The sequence below is a fragment of the Ceratotherium simum genome, chromosome 6 (assembly GCF_057802395.1).
Source record: "Ceratotherium simum simum isolate JZ-2026a chromosome 6, ASM5780239v1, whole genome shotgun sequence".
Lineage (NCBI taxonomy): Eukaryota > Metazoa > Chordata > Mammalia > Perissodactyla > Rhinocerotidae > Ceratotherium > Ceratotherium simum.
In genome coordinates, this window is record NC_141905.1 from 73,982,933 (window position 1) to 74,010,438 (window position 27,506).

Sequence of the window (27,506 nt, forward strand, 5' to 3'; positions counted from 1 at the left end):
TGCCCCGTGTGAGCGCCCCAACCTCCCCAAGCGGACCCAGTTTCTCCACGGCGGGAGTCCCCCACACTCTGCCACCGCCCCACACTCTCCACCCGCTCCTTGTGCACACCCTGCCCCGCTCAAGTCAGCTCAGTTGCCAGGCTGCAGAGAATCCAGTCACCAATCTATGCAGGCCCACACGTTGCCTGAGGGCTTGTTGTTAGGTGGGGCTAATCTCTGGGGTGGGCTGCCTGCCCTGGCTGAGCTGGATTAAATCGGTGCTCTAGCGGGTGGAGCAGACCCTGGGCTAGCAGGTCTCAGGGAGAACTCCAATGGCGTCTGTGTCAGCAGGCTCACACCAGGCCACAACAATGGCCGCCGCCAATGTCCCAGTCCCTGGAGAGGTCTCACCCCTCACCTAGATGCACTCAGGGCCTGTTAGGTGAGTCTCTTGTCACCGAAGCACTGTGCACCTTTCTTTCTGGTGATTTTAGGATGCTTTCTGGAATGGGTGAGTTTGTGCGCGGGCCCTTTAAGAGCCAGTTTTAGTTTCTTTGTGAACCGGGTTTTCTGGGGGTGCTCCCCAATGCTTTAGTAGCAGGCACAGTCAGATATTATGCTGCTGGTCTCAATTGTGCTGGGTCCACAAAATGCCCACAGCGGGGGCGCTCCCCGGCTCAGGGCCCCGCGCCTCCAGGGAGGCTGCGTACCTGTGCGCTGCTCCCGGCGGCCGTGAAGCTGGCGGCTTGTGAAGGCGGCGTTTTTCCTCTCCAGAAGGGAGTCTCTGCCTCTTCTACCCCAGTTAGGATTGTCCGTTGTTGCAGGAGTTCCTCTCATCCAGTTTTCAGTTCTGTCTCAGGGGTAATTTTTCCACGAGTAGTTGTAAATTGGCTGTGTCCACGGGAGGAGGTGAGTTCAGAGTCTGCCTACGCCGCCATCTTGACTCCCTCTATAGTCTTTAAACTTAAAAATGAGGTCAAAGCATAAGGTCTTAGAGAAATTAAGGAAGGCTATTTTGGTCTGAATACAATGGGATTAAATCAGAGTCCTGTGCTCTAAGACAGAAGGATGCCTCCAATATTTTGCAACACCAAATACTGGTTGTCATAAGCAGGACCGACTACATGGGTGTGTTTCCCATGCATTTGCACAGGGCCTCGTGCTTAGAAGGGCTTCATGCTTGGTTTAATGCCCTGCTGTCACCATCTTGAGATTCTTAATAAATTTTTAATAAGAGCTGTACATTTTCATTTTGCACTACTCCTTGCTTCCCCCTTCCCCTCACAAATTATGTAGCAATCCTGGCCATAAGCAACAAATATTTTATTTTTGTTTTGAGATTCCATCATGATGATAAACACTGACAATTTTAATTTGTACTGCATTTTTGCATAAATGATATAATCATCTGTAATAATTATCTCTTATGTGATGTAGTACTTTAGTAACATATTTATATTTCCAGATAAGAGAGAGCAGTATTTTAACTCATTGAACTCTTGGGCTGATAAGCTTCGATATATAGAATTACATGGTTTGTCATATGTATGAAATATTAAAAAATAAATTATATTGTTCTGAATGATGAAATAACATTTTTCCCTAGTTCTATTTATGATTTTTTATAAGCAAGGTTAAAATTGGAATACTAATTTGTAAAGAGTATTTTGTAGATAGAATTATGTTCATTACTTTTTTTATTTAGCTTTTGAGTGTGGGGCAATGAAAGATAGGGTCATTAAAGCAATTATTTCCTACAGTTTGCTTAAACTGGAAAAAATGCTCTTGTTAGAAAGCAAAGCTAGTCATTCAAATTAGTAAACAATTATTAAATGAGTGTTTGGTACTGTTAATGAATATGAATAACACATGGTTTTCCTTAAAGTATCTTTCAGGCTAGCAGTGGAGACACTAGCCACAATATAATATACTAATTTATTACATTAGTGATTTGAGATGCTTATGAACCCTTCCCTCTTTCCAGGATAATTTCTGTTTGGCTTTTAGTTTGTAGTCTGACATCACATCTTTTCATATATTTTTGATAACTTTCCCAAACTGAAATTGATTCTCTTCCCATTTGCTATTTTCTTCCTTGTTTTATCTGTGTACTTGCCCATATCCTTTACTAGAGTGAACTTCTTTGGGAACCATTGCATCAGTACCACAATATAAGTGTCCAATAAATTTATTTAATGGAATGGAATGAAGAAAGTATTGAAGGAGTACTGCAAAGGGGGTGATTAATTTATCTTGGAGGGATAAGGAAAGTTTGAGCAGAGGATATTTGAGCTGGAACTTGAAGGAAGAGTTAAAATTTTCTGGGTAGAGAATGTAGTAAACAGAAGGGGAAAATGTATCAACATTGCAAAGAAGTAAAAATGAACATGGTCGTACCATTTCCAATTTTTGCTCAAGGATGTAGAGAGCTGGAAACAGCATCACTCCCATCTTTACAATGAAAGAAATAAAAGCTGGGCAAACTCCAAATTCATGAGTTTTCTTGAAACCATTGGAGAACTGAGATTACAGTGTAACCAAATGGCCAAAAAGCTAAAGAGAAACAAGAGCTTTCAGGGAGAGAGGAGACCTGAACACTGGTTTACCTAGAGTGAAGCCAACTGGAAACTTAAAAGAAGAGCTCAGCTGAAATGACTGATACATTGGTGCTCAAGTGTGCACTGTCAATAGAGTGGGAAGCTCCTGGGGGCCACAGGAATTGGTGGAGTCCACACTCTTTTTAGAGTTTTCTTTCCGTGAACCCCACCGGTTGCTCATGGAAAAAATTGGAGAAAATTTTAAGAATGTGTTTTCTGTGGTGTAAGATGAGGGAGAGAAATGGCAGATATGGTGGGCAGGGCTTCAGTAATGGGTCAAAATATTCCTTGAAAGGGGCACCAAATTATTTATCTTGCCAGAGTAATGAAAGTTCTCATTTTGGCCCTGACCTGTGTTTTAGGTCAGGGCCAAAATGAGAAACTTAAAAATGGTAACTTAAAAATGAATGTATCTTAAGACTTGTTTTTCCCAATTACCTCTGTCTTTTTTTTTAAGTCTTCTATATTGGGAATGGGGAAAAGTAGTACCTCTCCTATCTCTATGCCTTCATCTACATTAAGTTCTTATAAAAGAGTATAGAGGAATCATTGGTACAACCTGCTTTTTTACATTGCATCTAATTTGCATATAGGTCATCAGCTTTATAAACACAATTGGATAAGCAGCTGGTGAATATAGTCTTTAAATACTAACACTAAATATAGTTAGGATTTTTCTAGGTCATTTTTGCCCACTGCAGTTGCAACTGCACATAGGGCTAATGGTTTATTTGTGCTGATGAGCCATACAGCCTTGATATCTAAGAAATACGATATGTGGGGAACTCCTATGTTTGCTTTATTCTGAAAACATTTATTCAGTGGGAGGCCATAAAGCAGTACCAAAACCCATAAATCTCAAATTACCAGTTCAGAAAGCATATTTCTAATGCAGTTTAAGCTTGCCCAACATGAAACCACATTTGGTCGAGTCCAACCCCTACTCTCCAGGAAGGTGCTTTTCTGGTAAGAAGTCTAACTTCAACAAAAAAACTTCTCATGTCAAGTAAATGCTTGAGTTCTTTTGGAGTATGTCTTCCTGAATTTAAAGCTCTTCAATTTTTAGGAATTTACTTTTGAAAATAAGTATTTCTAAGCCAACACATCATCCCCCAGAACTGTACTAGATTGAATTTCATTTAGTTGTGAAACTAAATGAAATTGTCAGTTGTCAGTTGTGAAAACTTTCTGAACACAACTAAGCTGTGTTTCCCATTTTCTATTAGAGTTAGGTTGGAGGTCATATAATTGGGTTCTGACCAATACGCATTAAGTAATGTCCACCACTCCAGGCCTGGCTCCTAAAAAGCTCCTGTGCCACACATCCTCTCTTTCCTCCTTCAGTTCAATGGGGAGGAAGATGAGGACCTAAAAGATTGCAGAGCTCAGGAGCAGCACAGGTCCTGGAAGACTACATGGAACAAGACCTCTTCCCCAACTCCACCCCTCTACACTGGTCTGTGCTTTAAGCTACAATAAAATGTTTATTGTGTAATATCCTGAGATTTTAAGGTTGTTTGTTGCAGAAGTTAGCATACCCTTCTATGAGTAACTACTATTCCCTTGGCACCTTGCTTGACATCCTTAATTATTGCACTTTCATTTGAATAACCTTAAGTGACCTATTCACTAAGTGTGACTTCTGGGGTTAGGTTAGTGAACTGTCTGTGGGATGTTTAAGGTCAATATGTTCTTTGATCCCCATTCATCTCTTAAAACTTTTTGCAGACTTTTCCATCTCTTTTATCAGAGCTATTCTCATTGAAGGCTGTCTCTTAGGAGACTTGAGCATAGTCCTTGATCTTCTCAATTTGATTATTACATTGACATATGAGGCATAATAAAGTTAAGTGATTTTCACTCTAGATGGTCAGAATAGGTCTCAATACATATAGAATTGTTGAGATTGTTAGTATAAAAGAAGTACACTTTAAGGAACGGTGTGTCAAGTTAAGGTGTAGGATATACTAATTATAAGTTGGAAAACAATTACAAAAGAAACAGATTTATGTGCCAAAGAGTATACACTTTAAGCTTTCAATTTATTTCGGTCTTCTATATTTATTATTAAAAGTTATCTTGAAATATCAGAGGATGAAATAAATAGTGTCCTAGTATGTTCCAACTTAACCTTCTCTGAAGAAATGAATTACAGTAAATTTCAACATTTTAATGTAGAAAATATATCTGGTATATGTGTAGATATTTTATCAAAATATGAAAGCCTTTCAAATGCATTATAAGATGAACTACTGCTATACACTACTGTTTCAGTTTGATTCATTTCTGGGGGACCCAGTGCAGTGGCTGTATTGTACATAGTTCAGCACTCTTACTTCTAGGGAAAAAAGACAGATGATTGAAAATATTTCAGTGTAATCTCTTTCTCAAATAATTTTCTTTTTTATCTTGCTTTGACATTTGCAGGTACAAATATAATATTCTCTATTTTTATTAATGTTTTTCCTCTTCTTCCTTGATGTTGTTGTTGTTATCATCATCATCATAGTTAACATATATTGAACCCTACTAAATGCATGTCTCTGGGCTAAGCACGTGTATTTAATTCTTATAACAATTCTCTAAAGTAGATAGCATTATTATCCCTATTTTACTGTAAAGGAAATTGAAACTTACAAAGTTAATTTGTCCAAGGTCACACTCTAATTAGTGTTGGAGTAAGACTTCTACCTAGCTTTCTTTAACTAAGAAGTCAGTGCTCTTTACCTATTGTATACTCATCATTTTTTTATTAGGATAATTGGCAAATGAGGATTGAGGCACTATTTCCAGACTGAAAAAAATATACTTCATTTCTCTTATTGAGAATTTGTCAGAGAATATATGAATAGTATTTGTGAGCTATGTATTATTCTATCTTTTAATTTCCAAATTTTAATATAAAATATTTAGTAATTAATCAAAATTAAATATTCTTTGAATAGCAAAAATTCTTAGTCCTGTTTTTTTCCTAGGGGAAGATTTACATAATGTAGAGCTTTATTTTATTCCTCAGAGACTTGTGCTCTAACTATACAAGTTTCAGATTAATCACTATTCAGTTTGTATTTGTTTTTTTTAATGTGAAATATTTTCTAAATTATCAGTAATTTCGATTTTTATTTTATTTTGATCCAGTAATTATTTCTTGATTTTTCTAAATTTCGAAGACGTTAAATTATTTTTTTAAATCTTTTCATTGACTTGTTTTATAAATCTGGATTTTTTTTTAATAGACTATTTTCTAGAGCAGTTTTAGGTTCACAGTAATATTAAGCAGAAGGTACAGACATTTCCCATATACGCTTTACCACCATACGTGATTAGCTTCCTCCATTATCACTACCCCTCACCAGAGTGGTACATTTGTTACAATATATGAACCTTCATTGCCACTTCATTATCACCCAGAGTCCATAGTTTACATTAGGGTTCACTCTTGATGTTGTAACATTCTATGTGTTTGACAAATGTATGATGACATGTATCCACCATTAAAGTATCACACTGCCCTAAAAATCCTTTGTGCTTCTCCTATTCATCCCTCTCTCTCCCCTAACTCCTGGCAATCACTAATCTTTTTACTGTCTCTGTAGTTTTGCCTTTTCCAAAATGTCATATAGTTGGAATCTTAAAGTATGCAGCCTTCTCAGATTAGCTTCTTTCACTTAGTAATATGCATTTGCTTCATCCATGTCTTTTCATGGTTTGATAGCTTTTCTTTTTAGCACTGAATAATATTCCATTGTCTGGATGTACTACTGTTTATTTATCCACTTACCTGCTGAAGGACATCTTGGTTGCTTCCAAATTTTGACAGTTATGAATAAAGCTGCTGTAAGTATCCATGTGTAAGTTTTTGTGTGCACATAAGTTTTCAACTCCGTTGAGTCAATACCAAGGAGCGCAATTGCTGGATCATATGGTAATAGTGTGTTTAGTTGTGTAAGAAACTGCCAAAATGTCTTTGAAAGTGGCTGTACTCTTTTGCATTTCCACTTGCAGTGACTGAGAGTTCCTGTTGCTCCACATTCCACATACTTGTCAGCATTTGGTGTTGTCAGTGTTCTGGTTTTTGGCTAGTGATGTCTCATTGTTGTTTTAATTTGAATTTCCTTGATGACATATGATATGCAACATCTTTTCGTATGCTTGTTTGCAATCTATATTTGGTGAGGCGTCTATTAAGCTCTTTGGCCCATTTTCTAATTGGATTGTTTGTTTTCTTGCTGTTGAGTTCTAACAGTTCTTTGTATACTTTGGATAACAGTCCTCTGTCAGATAAATCTTTTGTAAATATTTTCTTCTACTCTGTGGCTATATTCTTTTGTGTCTAGTGTCTCTCATTCAGCATAATGTTTTGATATTCATCCAAGTTGTTAATCCCTGTAGCCATAATTTGATCTTTTTAAATGCTGTAGAGTATTTCATTTTATGATTATTGCACACTTCCTTTATTCATTCTCCTATTCCCCTATTTGATAATCCTAGTTTTGTTGTTTTTTTTTTTTACCTTTACAACTAATGTGCTTATAAGTATTCTCATATATGTCTTGGGTTAACAAGTGTATATATTTTTGATCAGTATGTATTGGGTATCTATATTTTCAACTTTAGAGGATTAACTCTTTTGTAAAATTGTTATATCAAATTATACCTCTTCTAGGGCTGTATGAGTTTTCTTAATGCTCCATACTCATGACAATACTTAGTGTTATAGGACATTTTAATTTTAAGGATTCTGATGGATGTGTAATTGATATGTTGCAATTTGAATTTGCATTTTCTTAAGAACTAAAGAAATTATTTAGTTTTTTATATGTTTAATATGTTTAATCTTTTTTTTTTTTTTGTGAGGGAGATCAGCCCTGAGCTAACATCCGTGCTAATCCTCCTCTTTTTGCTGAGGAAGACCGGCTCTGAGCTAACATCTATTGCCAATCCTCCTCCTTTTTTTCTTCCCCAAAGCCCCAGTAGATAGTTGTATGTCATAGCTTCACATCCTTCTAGTTGCTGTATGTGGGACACGGCCTCAGCATGGCCGGAGAAGCGGTGTGTCGGTGCGTGCCTGGGATCCGAACCCGGGCCGCCAGCAGTGGAGCGCACACACTTAACCGCTAAGGCACCGGGCCAGCCCTATGTTTAATCTTTAAGAGGTTTCATATGTTTAATCACCAATTGAATTTCCTCTTTTATAAACTAGTGCTCTTTCAAGTTTCTTGTGATTTTTTCCACCAAATTCTTTCTCAATCATTTGTAATGATGTTTTATACATTTTGGATGCATGTCCTTTGTTGATGACATGTGGTAAATACCACTTTGTGGTCTGGATTTTCACACTGTTTTGTATGTCGTTGATGAAGAGAAGTTTTTAGTTTTAATATAATCCAGTGTGTCAATCTTTTCCATATGGTTAGTGCTTTTGAGGGGTTCTGTTTAGAACTTCCTTGTCTTCCTCATTATTAGGTAACATCACCAAAGTGGCCTGTTGGTCCCAGATTTTTGTTTGTGGAAAGGTTTTAATTATTTCTTTAAAATAAGATATAAACTATTCCATTTCTTTAAAAGATATAAACTATTCAGATTTTTAATTTCTTTTGTCTATTTTATTCTTTGGCTTTTTAAAAATATTCCTTTTTGTTTTACCTGTTTCACTATGATGTGCTTAGTTATTATTATTATTTTTTCATGTGATACATGAAAAACATGATATGTTGGGGGGTTTCTGAAAGTTCAGCCATTACTTTTCAAAGGTTTCTTCTTCTCCATTCTCTCTCTCTTCTGTTTTTGAAACCCAGTAACACCATATCTTTTATGTCTCTTTCATATTTTTCCACTCTCTCCTGACCTATTTTTCAGTTCACTTTTCTCTTTTCCACTGTGTGTAGTTTGCTGTTAATCTCATTCATTCAGTTCTTAATTTTGGTTATTGCATTTTCATTTTGTTCTTTTTACAGTTTCCAATTTTTCAGACTAAATTCTTAATCATATCTATTGTAGTTTCTAATTGTCTTTTGTAGTTTCCAATTATAGACAAATTTTTAATCTTGTCTACTATCTCCTCCAATATAATAAAGATAATTATTTTAAAGCCTGTGTCTTTTCTTAGTATCTGAATTCCCATGGCTCTATTTCAGTTATCCTGTTTCTGCTGATTCTTGTTCTTGTTTTCTTGTCTGTTTCCATAACTGGTTATTTTTTATTTTGTACTGGATACCATATTTGCAAAATCTATTTATAGATAGGTTGAGACCTTGGATGAAATCTTTTTCCAAAGAAAATTTAATTCTGCTATGGGCCTAAGGGCAGTAGCCCCTTAATCACTTTCAGGGATAAGGATGGTTCAAAGTAGATTTACAGTCTCTAGAAAGCCTTTCTGTGCCCTTACTCCTAAGGTTACCCTTTGGGACTTAGCTCACCAACCTTTGGTGGGCCTAGACTGCAGTCCTTTTTCCTGTGAAATACTCTTCTCATCCATAATCAGGGACAAAGGGACCCCCCAATGATTTAATATCCTGGAATTCTATCCTTCTCTGCATCTTGACCTGGTAATATTTCACTCTTTTGCTCTCCCAATGCTTTTAAGCATTAAAAAATGAAATTTACCTATTTTAGTTGTCTTGAACTTACCTAGTTAGTTCTACTTACCACTATTGGACTCTGAAATTCATAAATAGCCTTATAATTTTAGAATCTATACCTTCTCTACTAGTTGAAGATTTACTATACCTTGATGTCTGAATTTTCATGATAAATTGTCTTAGAAGTATGGTATCAATATGGATACTATGATACTCTTTAATATCATATTTTTCTTCATATTATATGATATGACTTTTATGGATGTCTTTAGAAGAAAAACAAAACAAAAGAAAGTGTGTTTTTTTTGTTTTTTTTTTTTGAAAGTGTGTTTTATCTTGTGTATAATTTTCATAATTTTTCATAAAAACATAAATTTATTTATCAGATTCTTAGCCATTTTAAACATTTGTCGTGATATTTCAAAATTGTAGCAAGTAAATGTCCCCCTTTTCTTTAGTTTCTGAGTAGAAAAATTATATCCCATGATAAGATACATATGTACATATATTTAAATATTTAAATCAATAGGGACAAAATGAAATGCTATATTTTAACACTTAGAAATGTGGAATTATTTTATATTTTGTTTTTTAAAAAGTGATATTTATAATGTAATATGATCATTCATATAAGTCGTGACCAGTATTTAGGTGACATATAAAGTCAATATTTACTCGTTCAAAGTCCCTAATAAATATTTCAGCCTAAATCTGTTTTCTAAAAAGGTCTGGCTGTTTGCTTAGTGGGAATAGAGGATGATTATCTCTTTGCTTAGATGCAGAAATACTTTGAAGTTATGTTTTTAATTAAGCCATACAGAGGACTTCTGAAGGCTTTTAATGTTTGTATTTAATTTTTATACAGAAGGATTCTGAATTTTAAAAATATTACTTAGTTTACATATCAGAAATATTAATGTAATATATATAGTATAATTTTAATGTAATTTATATAGTGCAATATTAATTTCTTTAAAGAATTATTATTTATATCTACACTTCTCCCCTCACATTCTCTTTACCTCTTATAATCTGAGTTTGAACTTGATCAAATAATTTAACTTCTGAACTTATTCATTATGTGAATTAGATTAGTATGTGTTCATATCTCAAATAAATACATTGAAATATTTTATAATAAAAAATTTTGGGGGGGGCTGGCCCGGTGGTGTAGCAGTTAAGTTCGTGTGCTTCGCTTTGGCGGCCTGGGGGTTCGTGGGTTTGGATCCCTGGCGTAGACCAACACACTGCTTGTCAAGCTATGCTGTGGCAGCGTCCCATATAAAGTAGAGGAAGATGGGCATGGATGTTAGCCCAGGCCCACTCTTCCTCAGCAAAAAGAGGAGGATTGGCAATGGATGTTAGCTCAGGGCTAATCTTCCTCACACACAATTGTATATGGTGGACAGACCCTAAAGTGACTATCTGCCTTCTGGTATTCACACTACTGTATAATCCCCTTTCCTTGAGTATGGCCAGGACTTGTGACTGACTTCTAAACCAGAAAATATGGCAAATGTGATGGGATATCACTCCTATGATTATGTTATATTATATTGTAAAGGTGTTGGTGTGTCATTTCCATGAACATGCTTTAAGTCAGTGTCTTGCTAGAAGACTTGCTCTATAGTCTTTCTCCTTTGCCAGCTTTGAAGAAGTAAGTGGAGCTGAAGGCATCCTCTAGGAACTGAGGGCAGCCTCCAGAGAATACTAATTAAGAAACCAAGGCCCTCAGTTCTATAGCCACAAGAAAATAAATTCTGCCAACAACCTGAGGGAGCTTAGAAGCAGGTACATCCCCAGTCAAGCCTCTGATGAGAACCCAATCCCAGCTGACACCTTGATTGCAGCTGTACAGTGGACCCCAGTGCCAGTCAACACCTTGATTGCATCCCTCTGAGTCTCTGAATCAGAGAACTCAACTAGGCCATGCCTAGACTGCTAACCCACAAAACCTGTGAGATAATAAATGTGTTGATTAAAGTCACAAGTTTGTAGTAATTTGTTACTTAACAATAGATAGCTAGTATAAGTATATCGAATTGCACTTTTGTTTTATTCACTGAATTATATATTTGTGTACTAAATATTTATATAATACACACATTAAGTGCTTTAAGAGTTTTCAAGCTATGAAAGGACTAATTTTTTCTAAAGAAAATATACTTTCTTGGAATGGGTAAAATAATTTCAACAATGCAAATGAAGACTTTTCTAAAAACAGATTATTTAGAAAGAAATTTTACTTTTGTGTTACTAAACATAGTGGTCTATTACAGAATAAAACATAATTTAAACATTTTTTATTAATCTGATTATTTTACTCATATATGCAAAATTGCCTTAAGAAAGAATTGACGATTTTCTTTGTTTACAGTACTGCTCTTTCCTTTTGTTGAAAATAGTTGTTTGTGAGACCCTCTATTCTGATTTTTTAACTTGCATTTATTTATGAGGGCTACAATGAAATTGATAGAGTATGATATTCTTGGTTCCAGATCACATTATTGTATAGGTTACATGAAAATCTATAATGGCTATGCCAAACATTTCAATATATCAGCTGATTATATTTACAATAGATTAGTGTAAATGGTTTTACCAATTGATTTTGCCATGTGGAAATGAGATGGGAAGATCTTGGTTTGCATAGCACTACATTGGGTATAAGTGATACATTTAAACATAGATTTATAAATTTATACATTTATGTATGTATATATTTATGTATTTATTTGAGATTTCATTCATTTCATCCCTTATAATGAAGATATCTTCCTAGGGGTGGTGACTCTGCTTAGATATAATTATATTAGAATGCATTTACTAGTCCATAAGGTCTTGGTATTTGTTTAGAGATGTGATAAGTGACCTGAATTCTTTTTCTTTTTTTTTGCGTTTTTTTGAGTTAATTAGACATAAGACAAATTTATCTAATAGGACATGACATATTTATGAGAAGAAAAAATTGATTCCTCTTGCCTGATCTCAATCTTTACTATAATGATTACCAACTCCCATACTTCCTCTACATTACCTGTCAGTCCTCAGAATTCTACTATAAGCAAGAGCTCTCCCTTCTCCACCATTTATATTTATCTATTTATTATTGGTATTAACTCATGAACCCCTGTTTTCCCAAATGGTTTATAATTCACTGCTCTACTTAATCATTTGGCACTCATATTGTCCCAGATTTGGCCAGTGGGAGCTACTTCAAGCTGGCTCTTGTGTTTTTGTGATGTGCATCTATCATTTTCTGACTACTTCCTTACTCTCTGATATAAGAAGATGTTCCAGGCTCATCTTATGCCTGTCCTGCCTCTGGAATCAGCCATTTTTTTTTTCAGAACTCTGGTTCCTTGTAATGGAGAGTCATATTAGAGAACAATATCTTGGTGCTAGGTATGCTTTTTACTACTAAAGTGTCTTTACTTAGTGGCCGGTTCAGTGAACAGAACTAGGGAATAATAATTTACTTATATACACAAATAAATACACATAAGTACATATATATGGAGTACACACATACATATACATGTGCACATATGCTTGCATATACACATTCATATACATATTTTAGAAAGTATTACTTCATACCCAAACTTCCAATTCCAGTCCATCCCCACAAGGTTCTTTTGGGTGTTCTCCAGTTCAGTATTTGTATATCTCTTCCTCCTCAGTCAAAACACTGGCTCCCAATGACATTAACACATTCCTTATTTGCTCAATTCTATAATATGTTTAAGATACTTTCAGAATTGCTTTATCTATATCACTTCAATAAACAAACCTACTAAAATGATTTCAAAGTTTGATTACAATTTTCCCTACTCCACCTTACCCTGTCCAAGATTGAGAATATGTAGTCAAATACCGTGTTCATAAGTTACTTGGAATTCTCCCTCCCTCTCCCTCCCTCCCTCCCTCCGTCATTCCATCCTTTCCTCCCTCCTTCCAACCTTTGCTTCTTTCTTTCCCTCCTTTCTTTCTTCCTTCCCTCCTCTTCCCTTCCTCCCCAGTCGCCTCCTCCTACTCTTTCCTCTCTTCCTTTGTTTCCCTTCAGGATGGCTACATAGTAGTCACTTGAAATCATTAGGTTCATTTCTTTCAGTTTACTTTCTGTTTTAGGTTTTTTTCCCTTTCCCATTCTTATTGGTTTAATATATTTTTTTTGGAATATATTGAACATTAACATTCTTTCAAAAGACAAAAGTATTAAAATAATATACTCAGAGAGATTAATCCCATTTCCTCTTTCCTCCTCTAGTAGGTAGCCAGCTTCCTTGTTTTGTACTTGATCCTCCCTGTGTTTCTTTTTGTAAAGGTAAAACAATTTAAATGGCTTCGTGTATCCTGTGTGTGTGTGTATATATATATAATGTATATATATATATCTACATATGTATACAATATACATATATACAATGTGCATTTGTATACATATATACAATAGATACAATATATACAATATAATGTATCATATGTATATATACACACACACACATATATATACGTTCATACTTTTCCTTCTTACACAAAAGTTGACATATTGTGGGTATATATCTATATCAGGTCATAAAGATGTTCATTATCTTTTTGTTTCGTTTTGTTTACAAATGCATAGTACAACATTGTGTGTATGTATCAAGGTTTATTTAACAAATCTCCTATGCGTGGACATTTAGATATTTTCCAATATTTTGTAATTACAAATGATGCTGCTGTGAATAAACTTGTGCACATGTATTTTCATATTGTTGCAGGTTTATCTCAAGAGTAAATTCCTGTAAGTGGGGTTGCTGGGTAGAAGACTAAATGCATATGTAGTTTTGTTAGATATTGCTAAATTCTCCTCCACAGGGATTTTCTCATTTTGTATTCCCATCACCAATATATGGGAGAGCCTGTTTACCCACAGACTCAAAAGCAGACTATATTGCTGTGCTTTTGAAATTTTGACAGACAGTCTCATGGGGGAGAAATGGTTTTAACGTATATTTCCCATATTATGAGTGAAGTTGAACATCTTTTCATATATTTAAGAGCCTTTTTTAATCACTTTTTTGTGAATTGTCTATTCATGTCTTTTGCCAACTTTTCTATAGAATTATTAGTCCCCATTATTTTTTTTAGTTGATGTTTTAATAGTTTATAACATTGTGAAATTTTGGGTTGTACATTTTTGTTTCTCCATCACCGTATATATGTCTCTCTTCACCCCTTGTGCCCACTCCCTACCCCCATTGTCCCTGGTAACCACAATACAATTTTCTCTGTCCATGTGTTGGTTTATATTCCACATATAAGTGAGATCATACAGTGTTTGTCTTTCTCTTTCTGGCTTATTTCGCTTAACATAATACCCTCCAGGCCCATCCATGTTGTTGCAAATGGGACTGTTTTGTCTTTTTTTATGGCTGAGTAGTATTCCATTGTATATATATACCACATCTTCTTGATCCAGTCATCAGTCGAGGGACACTTGGGTTGCTTCCACTTCTTGGCTATAGTGAATAATGCTGCAATGAACATAGGGGTGCATAAGCTTCTTTGGATTGTTGATTTCAGGTTCGTTGGATAGATTCCTAGTAATGGGATAGCTGGATCATAGGGTATTTCTATTTTTAATTCTTTGAGGAATCTCCACACCATTTTCCATAGAGGCTGCACCAGTTTGCATTCCCACCAGCTGTGTATGAGGGTTCCTGTTTCTCCACATCCTCTCCAACATTTGTTGTTTTTTGTCTTGGTGATTAATAGCCAATTTTTTTTTTTTTAATTTTTTATTTATTGCAGTAACATTGGTTTATAACATTGTAAAAATTTCAGGTGTACATCATTGTACTTCTATTTCTGCATAGATTACATCATGTTCACCACCAAAATACTAATTACAACCCATCACCACACACATGTACCAAATTATCCCTTTCACCCTCCTCCCTCCCCCCTTCCCCTCTGGTAACCACCAATCCAATCTCTGTCCCTATGTGTTTGTTTATTGTTGTTATTATCTACTACTTAATGAAGGAAATCATACGGTATTTGACCTTCTCCCTCTGACTTATTTCACTTTGCATAATACCCTCAATGTCCATCCACGTTGTCACAAATGGCTGGATTTCATCGTTTCTTATGGCTGAGTAGTATTCCATTGTGTATATATACCACATCTTCTTTATCCATTTGTCCCTTGATGGGCACTTAGGTTGCTTCCAAGTCTTGGCTATTGTGAATAACGCTGCAATGAACACAGGGGTGCATGTACCTTTGCAAACTGGTGTTTTCAAGTTCTTTGGATAAATACCCAACAGTGGAATAGCTGGATCATATGGTAGTTCTATCCTTGGTTTTTCGAGGAATCTCCATACTGTTTTCCCTAGTGGCTGCACCAGTTTGCACTCCCACCAGCAGTGTATGAGAGTTCCCTTCTCTCCACATCCTCTCCAACACATGTTGTTTCCTGTCTTGTTAATTATAGCCATTCTGACGGGCGTGAGGTGATATCTCATTGTAGTTTTGATTTGCATTTCCCTGATAGTTAGTGATTTTGAACATCTTTTCATGTGTCTGTTGGCCATCTGTATATCTTCTTTGGAGAAATGTCTGTTCAGGTCTTTTGCCCATTTTTTAATTGGGTTGGTAGTTCTTTTGTTGTTGAGATGCACGAGTTCTTTATATATTTTGGAGATTAAGCCCTTATCAGATGTATGGTTTGCAAATATCTTCTCCCAATTGTTAGGTTGTCTTTTTGTTTTGTTGATGGTTTCCTTTGCTGTGCAGAAGCTTTTTAGTTTGATGTAGTCCCATTTGTTTATTTTTTCTATTGTTTCTCTTGCCCGGTCAGATGTGGTGTTTGAAAAGATGTTGCTAAGACCAATGTCGAAGAGCGTACTGCCTATGTTTTCTTCTAGAAGTTTCACAGTTTCAGGTCTTACATTCAAGTCTTTAATCCATTTGGAGTTAATTTTTGTGTATGGTGTAAGGTAAGGGTCTACTTTCATTTTTTTGCATGTGGCTATCCAGTTTTCCCAACACCATTTGTTGACGAGACTTTCTTTTCCCCATTGTATGTTCTTGGCTCTTTTGTCAAAGATTAGCTGTCCATAGATGTGTGGGTTTATTTCTGGGCTTTCGATTCTATTCCATTGATCTGTGTGTCTGTTTTTGTGCCAGTACCATGCTGTTTTGGTGACTATAGCTTTGTAGTATATTTTGAAATCAGGGAGTGTGATACCTCCAGCTTTGTTCTTTTTTCTCAGGATTCCTTTAGCTATTCGGGGTCTTTTGTTGTTCCATATAAATTTTAGGATTCTTTGTTCTATTTCTGTGAAAAATGTTGTTGGAACTTTGCTAGGGATTGCATTGAATCTATAGATGGCTTTAGGAAGTATGGACATCTTAACTATGTTAATTCTTCCAATCCAAGAGCACGGAATATCTTTCCATTTCTTTATGTCTTCTTCAATTTCTTTCAGCAATGTTTTATAGTTTTCGGTGTACAGATCTTTCACCTCTTTGGTTAAGTTTATTCCTAGGTATTTTATTCTTTTTGTTGCAATTGTAAATGGGATGGTGTACTTAATTTCTCTTTCTTCTACTTGGTTGTTAGTGTACAGAAATGCAACTGATTTTTGTATGTTGATTTTGTATCCTGCAACTTTACCATATTCGTTTATTACTTCTAAAAGTTGTCTGGTGGATTCTTTAGGGTTTTCTATATATAAAATCATGTCATCTGCAAATAGTGACAGTTTCACTTCTTCCTTTCCAATTTGGATCCCTTTTATTTCTTTCTCTTGCCTGATTGCTCTGGCTAGGACTTCCAGTACTATGTTAAATAGGAGAGGTGACAGTGGGCATCCTTGTCTGGTTCCTGTTCTTAGAGGGATAGCTTTCAGTTTTTCACCCTTGAGGATGATATTAGCTGTGGGTTTCTCATATATGGTCTTTATTATGTTGAGGTACTTTCCTTCTATCCCCATTTTATTCAGAGTTTTTATCCTAAATGGATGCTGTATCTTGTCAAATGCTTTCTCTGCATCTATTGAGATGATCATGTGATTTTTGTTCTTCATTTTATTAATGTGGTGTATTACGTTGATTGATTTGCGAACGTTAAACCATCCCTGCATCCCTGGAATAAATCCCACTTGATCATGGTGTATAATCTTTTTAACGTATTGTTGTATGCGATTTGCTAGTATTTTGTTGAGGATTTTCGCATCGATGTTCATCAGTGATATTGGCCTGTAATTTTCTTTTTTTGTGTTGTCCTTGTCTGGTTTTGGTATCAGGGTAATGTCAGCTTTGTAGAATGAGTTAGGGAGCTTCCCCCCCTCCTCAATTTTTTGGAAGAGTTTGAGAAGGATAGGTATTAAGTCTTCTTTGAATGTTTGGTAGAATTCCCCAGGGAAGCCATCTGGTCCTGGACTTTTATTTTTGGGAAGGTTTTTGATTAATGTTTTGATCTCCTTACTGGTGATTGGTCTATTCAAATTCTCTACTTCTTCTTCATCCAGTTTTGGAAGGTTGTATGATTCTAAGAATTTATCCATTTCTTCCAGATTGTCGAATTGGTTGGCATATAGCTTTTCATAGTATTGTCTTATAATCTTTTGTATTTCTGAGGTGGCTGTTGTAACCTCTCCTCTTTCATTTCTGATTTTACTTATTTGTGCCTTCTCTCTTTTTTTCTTGGTGAGTCTAGCTAAAGGTTTGTCAATTTTGTTGATCTTTTCAAAGAACCAGCTCTTGGTTTTATTAATTTTTTCTATTGTTTTTTTGGTCTCTATTTCATTAATTTCTGCTCTGATTTTTATTATTTCCCTTCTTCTACTGATTTTGGGCTTTGTTTGTTCTTCTTTTTCCAGTTCCTTTAGGTGCATTGTTAGATTGTTTATTTGAGATTTTTCTTGTTTGTTGAGATAGGCCTGTATGGCTATAAACTTCCCTCTTAGAACCGCTTTTGCTGTATCCCATAAATTCTGGCATGTCATATTTTCATTTTCATTTGTCTCCAGGTATTTTTTGATTTCTTCTTTGATTTCTTCGTTAACCCAGTCGTTGTTCAGTAGCATTTTGTTTAATCTCCATGTATTTGTGGCTTTTCTGATTTTCTTCCTATAGTTGATTTCTAGTTTCATACCGTTGTGGTCAGAAAAGATGCTTGGTATTATTTCAATCTTCTTAAATTTATGGAGACTTGTTTTGTGGCCTAATATGTGATCAATCTGGAGAATGTTCCATGTGCCTTTGAAAAGAACGTGTATTCTTCGGTTTTTGGATGGAATGCTCTGTATATATCTACTAGGTCCATCTGTTCTAGTGTGTCGTTCAAGGCCAATGTTTCCTTATTGATCTTCTGTTTGGATGATCTATCCGTTGGTGCAAGTGGAGTGTTAAAGTCCCCTACTATTATTGTGTTACTGTCTATTTCTGTTTTTATGTCTGTTAATAATTGCTTTATATATTTAGGTGCACCTACATTGGGTGCGTAGATATTTACAAGTGTTATATCCTCTTGTTGGATTGTTCCCTTGATCATTATGTAGTGCCCTTCTTTGTCTCTTTTTACAGTTTTTGTTTTAAAGTCTATTTTGTCTGATATGAGTACTGCTACCCCAGCTTTCTTTTCGTTGCCATTTGCGTGGAGTATCTTTTCCATCCCTTCACTTTCAGTTTGTGAGTGTCTTTAGGTCTGAAGTGTGTCTCTTGTATGCAGCATATATATGGGTCTTGTTTTTTTATCCAGTCAGCCACCCTATGCCTTTTAATTGGAGCATTTAGTCCATTGACGTTTAAAGTAGCTATTGATAGGTATGTAATTACTGCCATTTTTTAACTTTTTTTTTTTTCCCTCAGTGTTGTAGTAGTCCTTCTCTGTTCCTTACTTCTTCTATACAGAATTGATGGTCACTTTAGTTTGACCTCTGTCTGAAAGCTGTACTCTTTAACTCCCCTCCTCCCTCCTTTTATGTTTTTGATGTCATATCTAACCTCTTTTTTGTGCATTTGTAACCATTACGTTCTAATCATGGAAATAGATAATTTTTCCTATTTGTGGTCTTCTCTTTTCCCCTTAAATCAGTCCCTTTAACATTTCTTGTGGCACTGGTTTCTTGGTGACAAACTCCTTTAATTTTTGCTTATCTGGGAAAATTTTGATCTCTCCTTCCATTTTGAATGATAACCTTGCTGGGTAGAGTATTCTTGGCTGTAAGTTTTTTTCTTTTAGCACTTTAAATATATTGTGCCATTCTCTTCTAGCCTGTAAGGTTTCTGCCGAGAAGTCAGCTGATAGCCTTATGGGGTTTCCTTTGTATGTAACTTGACATTCTCTTGCGGCTTTTAGGATTCTCTCTTTACCTTTAATTCTGGACATTTTGATTATGATGTGTCTTGGTGTGGGCCTCTTTGGGTTTGTCTTGTTTGTGGCTCTCTGTGATTCCTGTACCTGGATGTCTGTTTCCTTCCTTAGGTTAGGGAAGTTTTCATCTATTATTTCTTGAAATAGATTCTCTGCCCCCTTGTCTCGCTCTTCTCCTTCCGGGACACCTATAACACGGATGTTAGTGCGCTTGATGTTGTCCCAGAGGTCCCTTAGACTGTCCTCACTCTTTTTAATTCTTTTCTCTTTTACCTGTTCACCTTGGGCAATTTCTTCTAGTCTTTCTTCCAGCTCACAGATCCGTTCTTCTGTATCCTCTACTCTGCTTTTGAGTCCCTCTAATGAATTTTTCATTTCCAGTATTGTATTCTTCATTTCTGATTGGTTCTTTTTTATATCTTCCATTTCTTTGTTGACATTCTCACTGAGTTCATCTATTCTTCTCCCCAGATCAGTGAGCATCCTTAACACTCTTAGTTTGAACTCTCTGTCAGGTAGGTTGCTCATTTCTGTTTCACTTAGTTCCTTTTCTGGGGTTTTGTCCTGTTCCCTTACTTGGAATGTATTCTTTTGCCTCCTCATTTTGCCTCTTTCCCTGTGCTTGTGTCTACATATTAGGTAGGTCAGCTACGTCTCCTGCTCTTGGATAGGTGACCTTATGTAAGTGATGCCTTAGGATGTTTCCAGTGTGCTTCCCTCAGTTCTCAATGTTCCAGGGGTGACCCCTATGTGGGCTATGTGTGTCCTTCTATTGTGGCCTGTTAGCTCTCCCTGTAGGCGCCCAGGGAGGCTGAGTTATGCTCCTGGCCAGCTGTTGTAATGCTCAGCTGCTTGTAGTTGTTGTGGGCCCTTCAGTCTCTTTATCAGGTGTAGGGAGCCCCAGCACAGTTGGCTGCAAGTTCTAATACCACATTTGTCTTGCAGTATTTCTTTTAACTGAGTAGGCCCCCAGCGTGGCAGGTTGTTAGGCTCAGGGCCTTACAATTGCTGTAAGTCTCTAGCCTATTAGGTCCCTTGTCAGCTCTCTGAGGATTGCAGCTGGGTGGGGCTGGCCTCAGGCACAGGAGCACCCAATTGTTTCAGGCTTTGGAAGGTGGGGCAAACCTCCTATGTGGGTCTTTGAGAAGCACAAGTCTTCTGCAGCTGACAAGCCCTGTTGCCCACAGGTCCACACACACAGTCAACACAGTCCTGCCCCGTGTGAGCGCCCCGACCCCCAAGCGGACCCAGTTTCTCCACGGCAGGAGCCCCCCACACTCCGCCACCACCCCACACTCTGCACCCGATCCTTGTGCACACCCTGCCGCACTCAAGTCGGCTCAGTTGCCAGGCTGCAGAGAATCCAGTCACCAATCTATGCAGGCCCACACGTTGCCTGAGGGCTTGTTGTTAGGTGGGGCCAGTCTCTAGGGTGGGCTGCCTGCCCTGGCTGAGCTGGATTAAATCGGTGCTCTAGCGGGTGGAGCAGACCCTGGGCTAGGAGGCCTCAGGGAGAACTCCAATGGCGTCTGTGTCAGCACGCTCACACCAGGCCACAACAATGGCGGCCGCCAATGTCCCAGTCCCTGGAGAGGTCTCACCTCTCACCGAGATGCACTCAGGGCCTATTACGTGAGTCTCTTGTCACCAAAGCACCGTGCACCTTTCTTTCTGGTGATTTTAGGATGCTTTCTGGAACGGGCGAGTTTGTGCGTGGGCCCTTTAAGAGCCAGTTTTAGTTTCTTTGTGAACCGGGTTTTCTGGGGGTGCTCCCCAATGCTTTAGTAGCAGGCACAGTCAGATATTATGCCGCTGGTGTCGATTGTGCTGGGTCCACAAAATGCCCACAGCGGGGGCGCTCCCGACTCAGGGCCTCGCGCCTCCAGGGAGGGCGCGTACCTGTGAGCTGCTCCCGGCGGCCGTGAAGCTGGCGGCTTGTGAAGGCGGCGTTTTTCCTCTCTGGAAGGGAGTCTCTGCCTCTTCTACCCCAGTTAGGATTGTCCGTTGTTGCAGGAGTTCCTCTCATCCAGTTTTCAGTGCTGTCTCAGGGGTAATTTTTCCACGAGTAGTTGTAAATTGGCTGTGTCCACGGGAGGAGGTGAGTTCAGAGTCTGCCTATGCCGCCATCTTGACTCCTAATCCTCGATTAATAGCCAATTTAACGGGCGTGAGGTGATATCTTAGTGTTGTTTTGATTTGCATTTCCCTGATGATTAGTAATGTTGAACATCTTTTCATGTGCCTATTGGCCGTCTGTATATCTTCCTTGGAGAAGTGTCTGTTCATTTCCTCTGCCCATTTTTTTGATTGGATTGTTTGTTTTTTGTTGTTCAGTTGTGTGAGTTCTTTATATATTATGGAGATTAACCCCTTGTCAGATATATGTTTTGCAAATATTTTATCCCAGCTGGTTGGTTGTCTGTTCCTCTTGATTCTGGTTTCATTTGTCTTGTAGAAGCTCTTTAATTTGATAAAGTCCCACTTGTTTATTTTTTCTTTAGTTTCCCTAGTCTGGGTAGGCATGTCATCCGAAAAGATTCCTTTATGACCAATGTCAAATAGTGTGTTGCCTATATTTTCTTCTATGAGTTTTATACTTTCAGGTCTCACCTTCAGGTCTTTGATCCCTTTTGAGTCAATCCTTGTGAATGGCGATAGCAGATGGTCCACTTTCATTCTTTTGCCTGTGGCTGTCCAGTTTTCCCAACACCATTTATTGAAGAGACTTTCCTTTCTCCATTGTATGTTCTTAGCTCCTTTGTTCAAAATTAGCTGTCCATATTTGTGTGGTTTTATTTCTGGGCTTTCAATTCTTTTCCATTGATCTGTGTGTCTGTTTTTGTACCAGTACCATGCTGTTTTGATTACTATTGCTTTGAAGTATGTTTTGAAGTCAGGGATTGTGATGCCTCCAGCTTTGTTCTTTTTTCTTAGGATTGCTTTAGCTATTCGGGGTCTTTTGTTGCCCCATATGAATTTTAGTATTCTTTCTTCTATTTCCGTGAAGAATGTCATTGGGATTCTCTTTGGGATTGCACTGAATCTGTAGATTGCTTTAGGTAATATAGACATTTTAACTATGTTTTTTCTTCCAATCCATGTGCATGGGATGTCTTTCCATTTCTTTATGTCATCATCGATTTCTTTCAAAAATGTCTTATAGTTTTCATTGTATAGGTCTTTCACCTCCTTGGTAAGATTTATTCCTAGATATTTTATTCTTTTTGATGCAGTTGTAAGTGGTATTATCTTTTTGAGCTCTCTTTCTGTTAGTTTGTTATTAGCATACAGAAATGCAACTGATTTTTGTAGATTGATTTTGTACCCTGTGACTTTGCTGTAGTTGTTGATTATTTCTAATAGTTTTCCAAGGCATTCTTTAGGGTTTTCTATATATAAAATCATGTCATCTGCAAATAGTGAGAGTTTCACTTCTTTGTTGCAGATTTGGATTCCTTTTATTCCTTTTTCTTGCGTAATTGCTCTGGCCAAAACCTCTAGTACTATGTTGAATAGGAGTGGTGAGAGTGGGCAGCCCTGCCTCGTTCCTATTCTCAGAGGAATGGCTTTCAGTCTTTCCCCATTGAGTATGATGTTGGCTGTGGGTTTGTCATAAATAGCCTTTATTATGTTGAGGTAGTTTCCTTCTATATCCATTTTGTTGAGAGTTTTTATCATAAATGGATGTTCTATCTTGTCAAATGCCTTCTCTGCGTCTATTGAGATAACCATGTGGTTTTTATTCTTTGTTTTGTTGATGTGGTGTATCACGTTGATTGATTTGCGGATGTTGAACCATCCCTGCGTCCCTGGTATAAATCCCACTTGATCATGGTGTATGATCTTTTTAATGTATTGCTGTATTCGGTTTGCCAATATTTTGTTGAGGATGTTTGCGTCTATGTTCATTAGCGATATTGGCCTGTAATTTTCCTTCTTTGTATTGTCTTTGTCTAGCTTTGGTATCAGGGTGATGTTGGCCTCATAGAAAGAGTTAGGAAGTGTTCCATCTATCGGCTTCACTTACTGGTATTTCCTGCTCCTTCCCCAGATTTGGGAAGTTCTCAGCTATTATTTCCTTGAATAGGCTCTCTGTTCCTCTTTCCCTCTCTTCTCCCTCCGGAATACCTATAATTCTTATGTTACATTTCCTAATAGAGTCAGATATTCCTCAGAGACTTTCTTCATTTCTTTTTAGTCTTAGTTCTCTCTCCTCTTCCATCTGGAGCATATCTGTATTCGTATCCTCTATAATGCTAATTCTTTCCTCCATATTGTCAGCTCTGTTCTTTAAAGATTCCAGATTCCCCTTTACCTCTTCCATTGTGTTCTTCATCTCCATCAGTACTGATTGGTTTTTCTTTATGATTTCAATCTCTTTTGTGAAGAAACTCCTAATCTCATTGAATTGTTTGTCTGTGTTATCTCGTATTTTGTTGAGTTTTTTTTTATGATAGCTATTTTGAAATCACTGTCGTTTAGGTTATGGATTTCTGTGTCTTCAGGGTTGGTTTCTGGGTGCTTGTCATTTTCCTTCTGGTCTGGTGATTTTATGTACCTTTGCATTGTGGTTCCTGTATTGGCTTTATTTTTCCTCATCCTGGAAATATCTGGTGTAATTTCCACGGCTGCCACCGTGTGGGGGTTAAGGGCTGTGTAATCTGATCCTCCTGCACTCTGCCCCGGCTGTTTGCTGTGATCCGCAGGCCACTTGGTCTGGTTGGGTCACCTGAGCTGCAGTGTCTGGCTTTACGGAGAAGGGGGGGGCTCTCTCTTTTGCCCACTGGGTCCCTGGCGGGGGGGGGGGCTTCTCGCTCACCCCTCGTTATCTGCTCTCCTGGAGTGCTCAGATGTTAATGGTAGCCCTGTAGCTGTTCTGAGTCCTGTGTGAGGGAGTTTCCCACTGGCTGAGAGAGCCCGAAGAGCTACAGTTTCCCCGCAGAGGGCCGCCCCTCCCCCCTCTCTGGGACTCACTCGGACTGGGATCACTGATCTGATGGGGAGGGAGAGGAGTTCTCCTTACCTCTCCCCACTTCCTCTGGGGGCCCAGCATGTTCCTCTCTCAAATGTGTGGCAGTGTGGATCTTTCCGATCTTGCTTTTCACTGTCTAGGAGTCCGTTATTGGTCTGTGACTGTTCCTTTTGTTGTATCTTGTCAGGGGAAGAGTTTACGGGAAAGCTCACTCCGCCATGATGCTGACGTCACTCCAGTCCCCCTTATTTTTAAAGAGTTCTTTATAAATTAGGGATTTTAGCCCTTTTTATGTGACATATGTTGCAGATATATTTTCTCCCAATTTGTCCTATGTCTTTTGACTTTACTAGTGGCATTTTTTTTTTTTTTACCATGCAAATATTTTTTTCATTTAGTCATATTTCTTAATATTTTTTATTTTTATTTTTTTCTTAGTCTTTTTGAAATTGTATTTGAAATTTTATTCATGCTTAGGAAGCCTTTAATTATATCTATGTTGTTGTGCAATTCACTCATCTTTTCTTCTAATATGTTTAAAGTTTTACTTTTTACACTTAGGTCTCTGATGCATTTAGAGTTTTTTTTTGTGTGTGTACCGTGTGAGGATTGGATCTGATTTTATATTTTTCCAAATGGCTATCCAGTTGTCTCAATACCGTTTGTGAAAAAGACTATTATTACTGCAGTCCTTCAAAATATTACTTTTATCATATACTAGATTTTTAGTATATGATAGTTGAGCCTGTTTCTGGAATTTCTGTTCTGTAACTTTGGTCTTTCTATTGATGTGCTAATACCACACTATTTTAATTATATAGACTTTGGGTATATTTTAATGTCTTTTAGGTTTAGCTCCCCTCAAAGTTCTTCCTTTTCATTGTTTTGCTAGCTATTCTTATATGTTTACTTGTGCATGTGAACCTTAAGATCCACTTTTTATCACATTTTAAGCTCTTTGGAAATTTTGTTGGATCTAATTAGACATTATCTTTGAAATTAACTACCTTCCTGATGATGTTGAGATGTCCTAATGAAAAATAAGGAATGTCTTTCCATTTATTTATATGTACTTTTGTGTTTTTCAGGCTGAGTTTTATGCCTAAAATTTTATTATGTTTCCTTTGGAACTATTTATATCCTTTGTTGTTTGTAGGCACTAGTGATTCTTTAAATGATACCTGAAATTAAACTACCAAAAATTGATATTTAAACTCAACTCATAATTATACATTTGAAAATACTTCTAATAATGCAAAATTATCTCAATATTATTGATTAATGTAAAGCACTTTTGACAATATGTTTCTAATTGCTTTTTTGATTTTGAAAATTTAAAAGAGAATGTAATTCTTATATTGGATACCTTCAAGAACACTGTAAAGTATTTCAATTTACTTCTTAAAAAGATGGTGTTAATTTCTTATTTCTGTTGAAATTCTGAGTTTGAGTAATGAAAGCTAGCAAAAGTTACTTCCTAAACAAGAGCATATAATTCATCCTTCTGAGAAAATTTATGGTTTGGAGAAAAAATTTTAACCATTCCTTTGTAAAAATTATGTTATGTTGAAGGTAAACATATTACAATAATTTCCAGTCCAATATAATATATAATTTGAATAAACTGAATACTATTAACAAAAATGAAAACTTTATAATTTTCATATTGGAAAATAAGTTTGTATCCAGAGCTCTTAAAGTCAACATACAGATCAAGTAAAAAGTACTTAAGATACCTTGTCATTTGTCAAAGTTAGTCATTTTAGATTGCTATGGGACTTTGAAAGCCATCTATTTAGGCAAGTAACATATGTAGGGAGTATCATGCATAACAATGCAGGGTATATTATGTTGAATATTTTTCTATTCTAAAAGTAGTATTGAGATACTCACTTGCAATAAGTCAAGTTTATTTTTTGCAACAGAAAAAGAAATTATATTGGTATTGTAAATCCCTTCTTAATATATATATACATATATATATATATATATATATATATATATATATATATATGTATACTTGGTACAAAGTGATGGGATTTAAGGAGGCAAGCCTAAAGAAAGGAACAATAGTATAGGACTAGTATAGGTTCTGAAGTGCTTAACCCAGCAATAATGAGTATGATCATTTTCTAAAGCTAGAAAACTGCTATATGTATCATACATTTTAAAAGGAGCATTTGGAGCAGTCATGAAAAACCTAACGTCCAAAGTTCCTTTGTTTCACAAAGAATAAAGTTAGTGGTATAAAAGGCTGTTACATTTTTACTTTGATTTTGTAGTTAGTGTAGAAAAAGATTTACTCTTCAACTCATTTTTTTGCATAGATAGAAAAACTAGCAAGCACGTGGCTGGAAAATGCATTCAGAGTGTAACCTAATTATTTAGCTTCTTATTCTCAACTGTTTAGCCCTTTATTAATTATAATATATATGTATTAAAATTATTCCTCTGTTCTAGTTAACTCTACTAAAATAAAGACATTTTAAGAAGGTCTTTCTCACCTTTTAAACTTTTATGCATAATTTAAATATTGTCACTTTATTCAGTTACCCTGTTGTATACGTTTTATAATAATTTATTTTGGAGGGTGTTCCAAGAAGTAACATTATGCAAAACCAGGCTATATCTCTGTTAGGCACTAATTGTCATTTTAATTGAATTCTAGAAACAGTGATTGAAAAATGTTAACCTCAGAAATTTTGAAAATACTTACAATTTTCTCCCACTGCTATCGTTGACCATATTTTTGAAGAATTTAATTTAACTTAGAATTCATGAGTTTGAATGCTCATATGTTCTTTCACTTTTTATAATCTGCTTCCATGAATTCAGTTTGAGCTCCTGAATTTAGAGTTGGATGATTTAGAGAAAAGTCTCCATTACACAATTGAGGAGATCTTTTTTAAAATACAGATTCATTGGTGTAGAAACTGGGGAAAAGTATATTAATTTCAAAGAATACAGGAAGTAGAAAACAATGTGGGTTTATGAATTCCCACAAT

At 36.5% G+C, this 27,506-nt stretch overlaps 1 protein-coding gene across 4 annotated transcripts in view; it reads left to right on the forward strand.

Annotated features, from left to right (window-relative positions):
- Nucleotides 1-27,506, forward strand: part of ATRNL1 (attractin like 1) — a 773,536-nt gene that overhangs the window by 229,847 nt on the left and 516,183 nt on the right. The window lies entirely within an intron of this gene.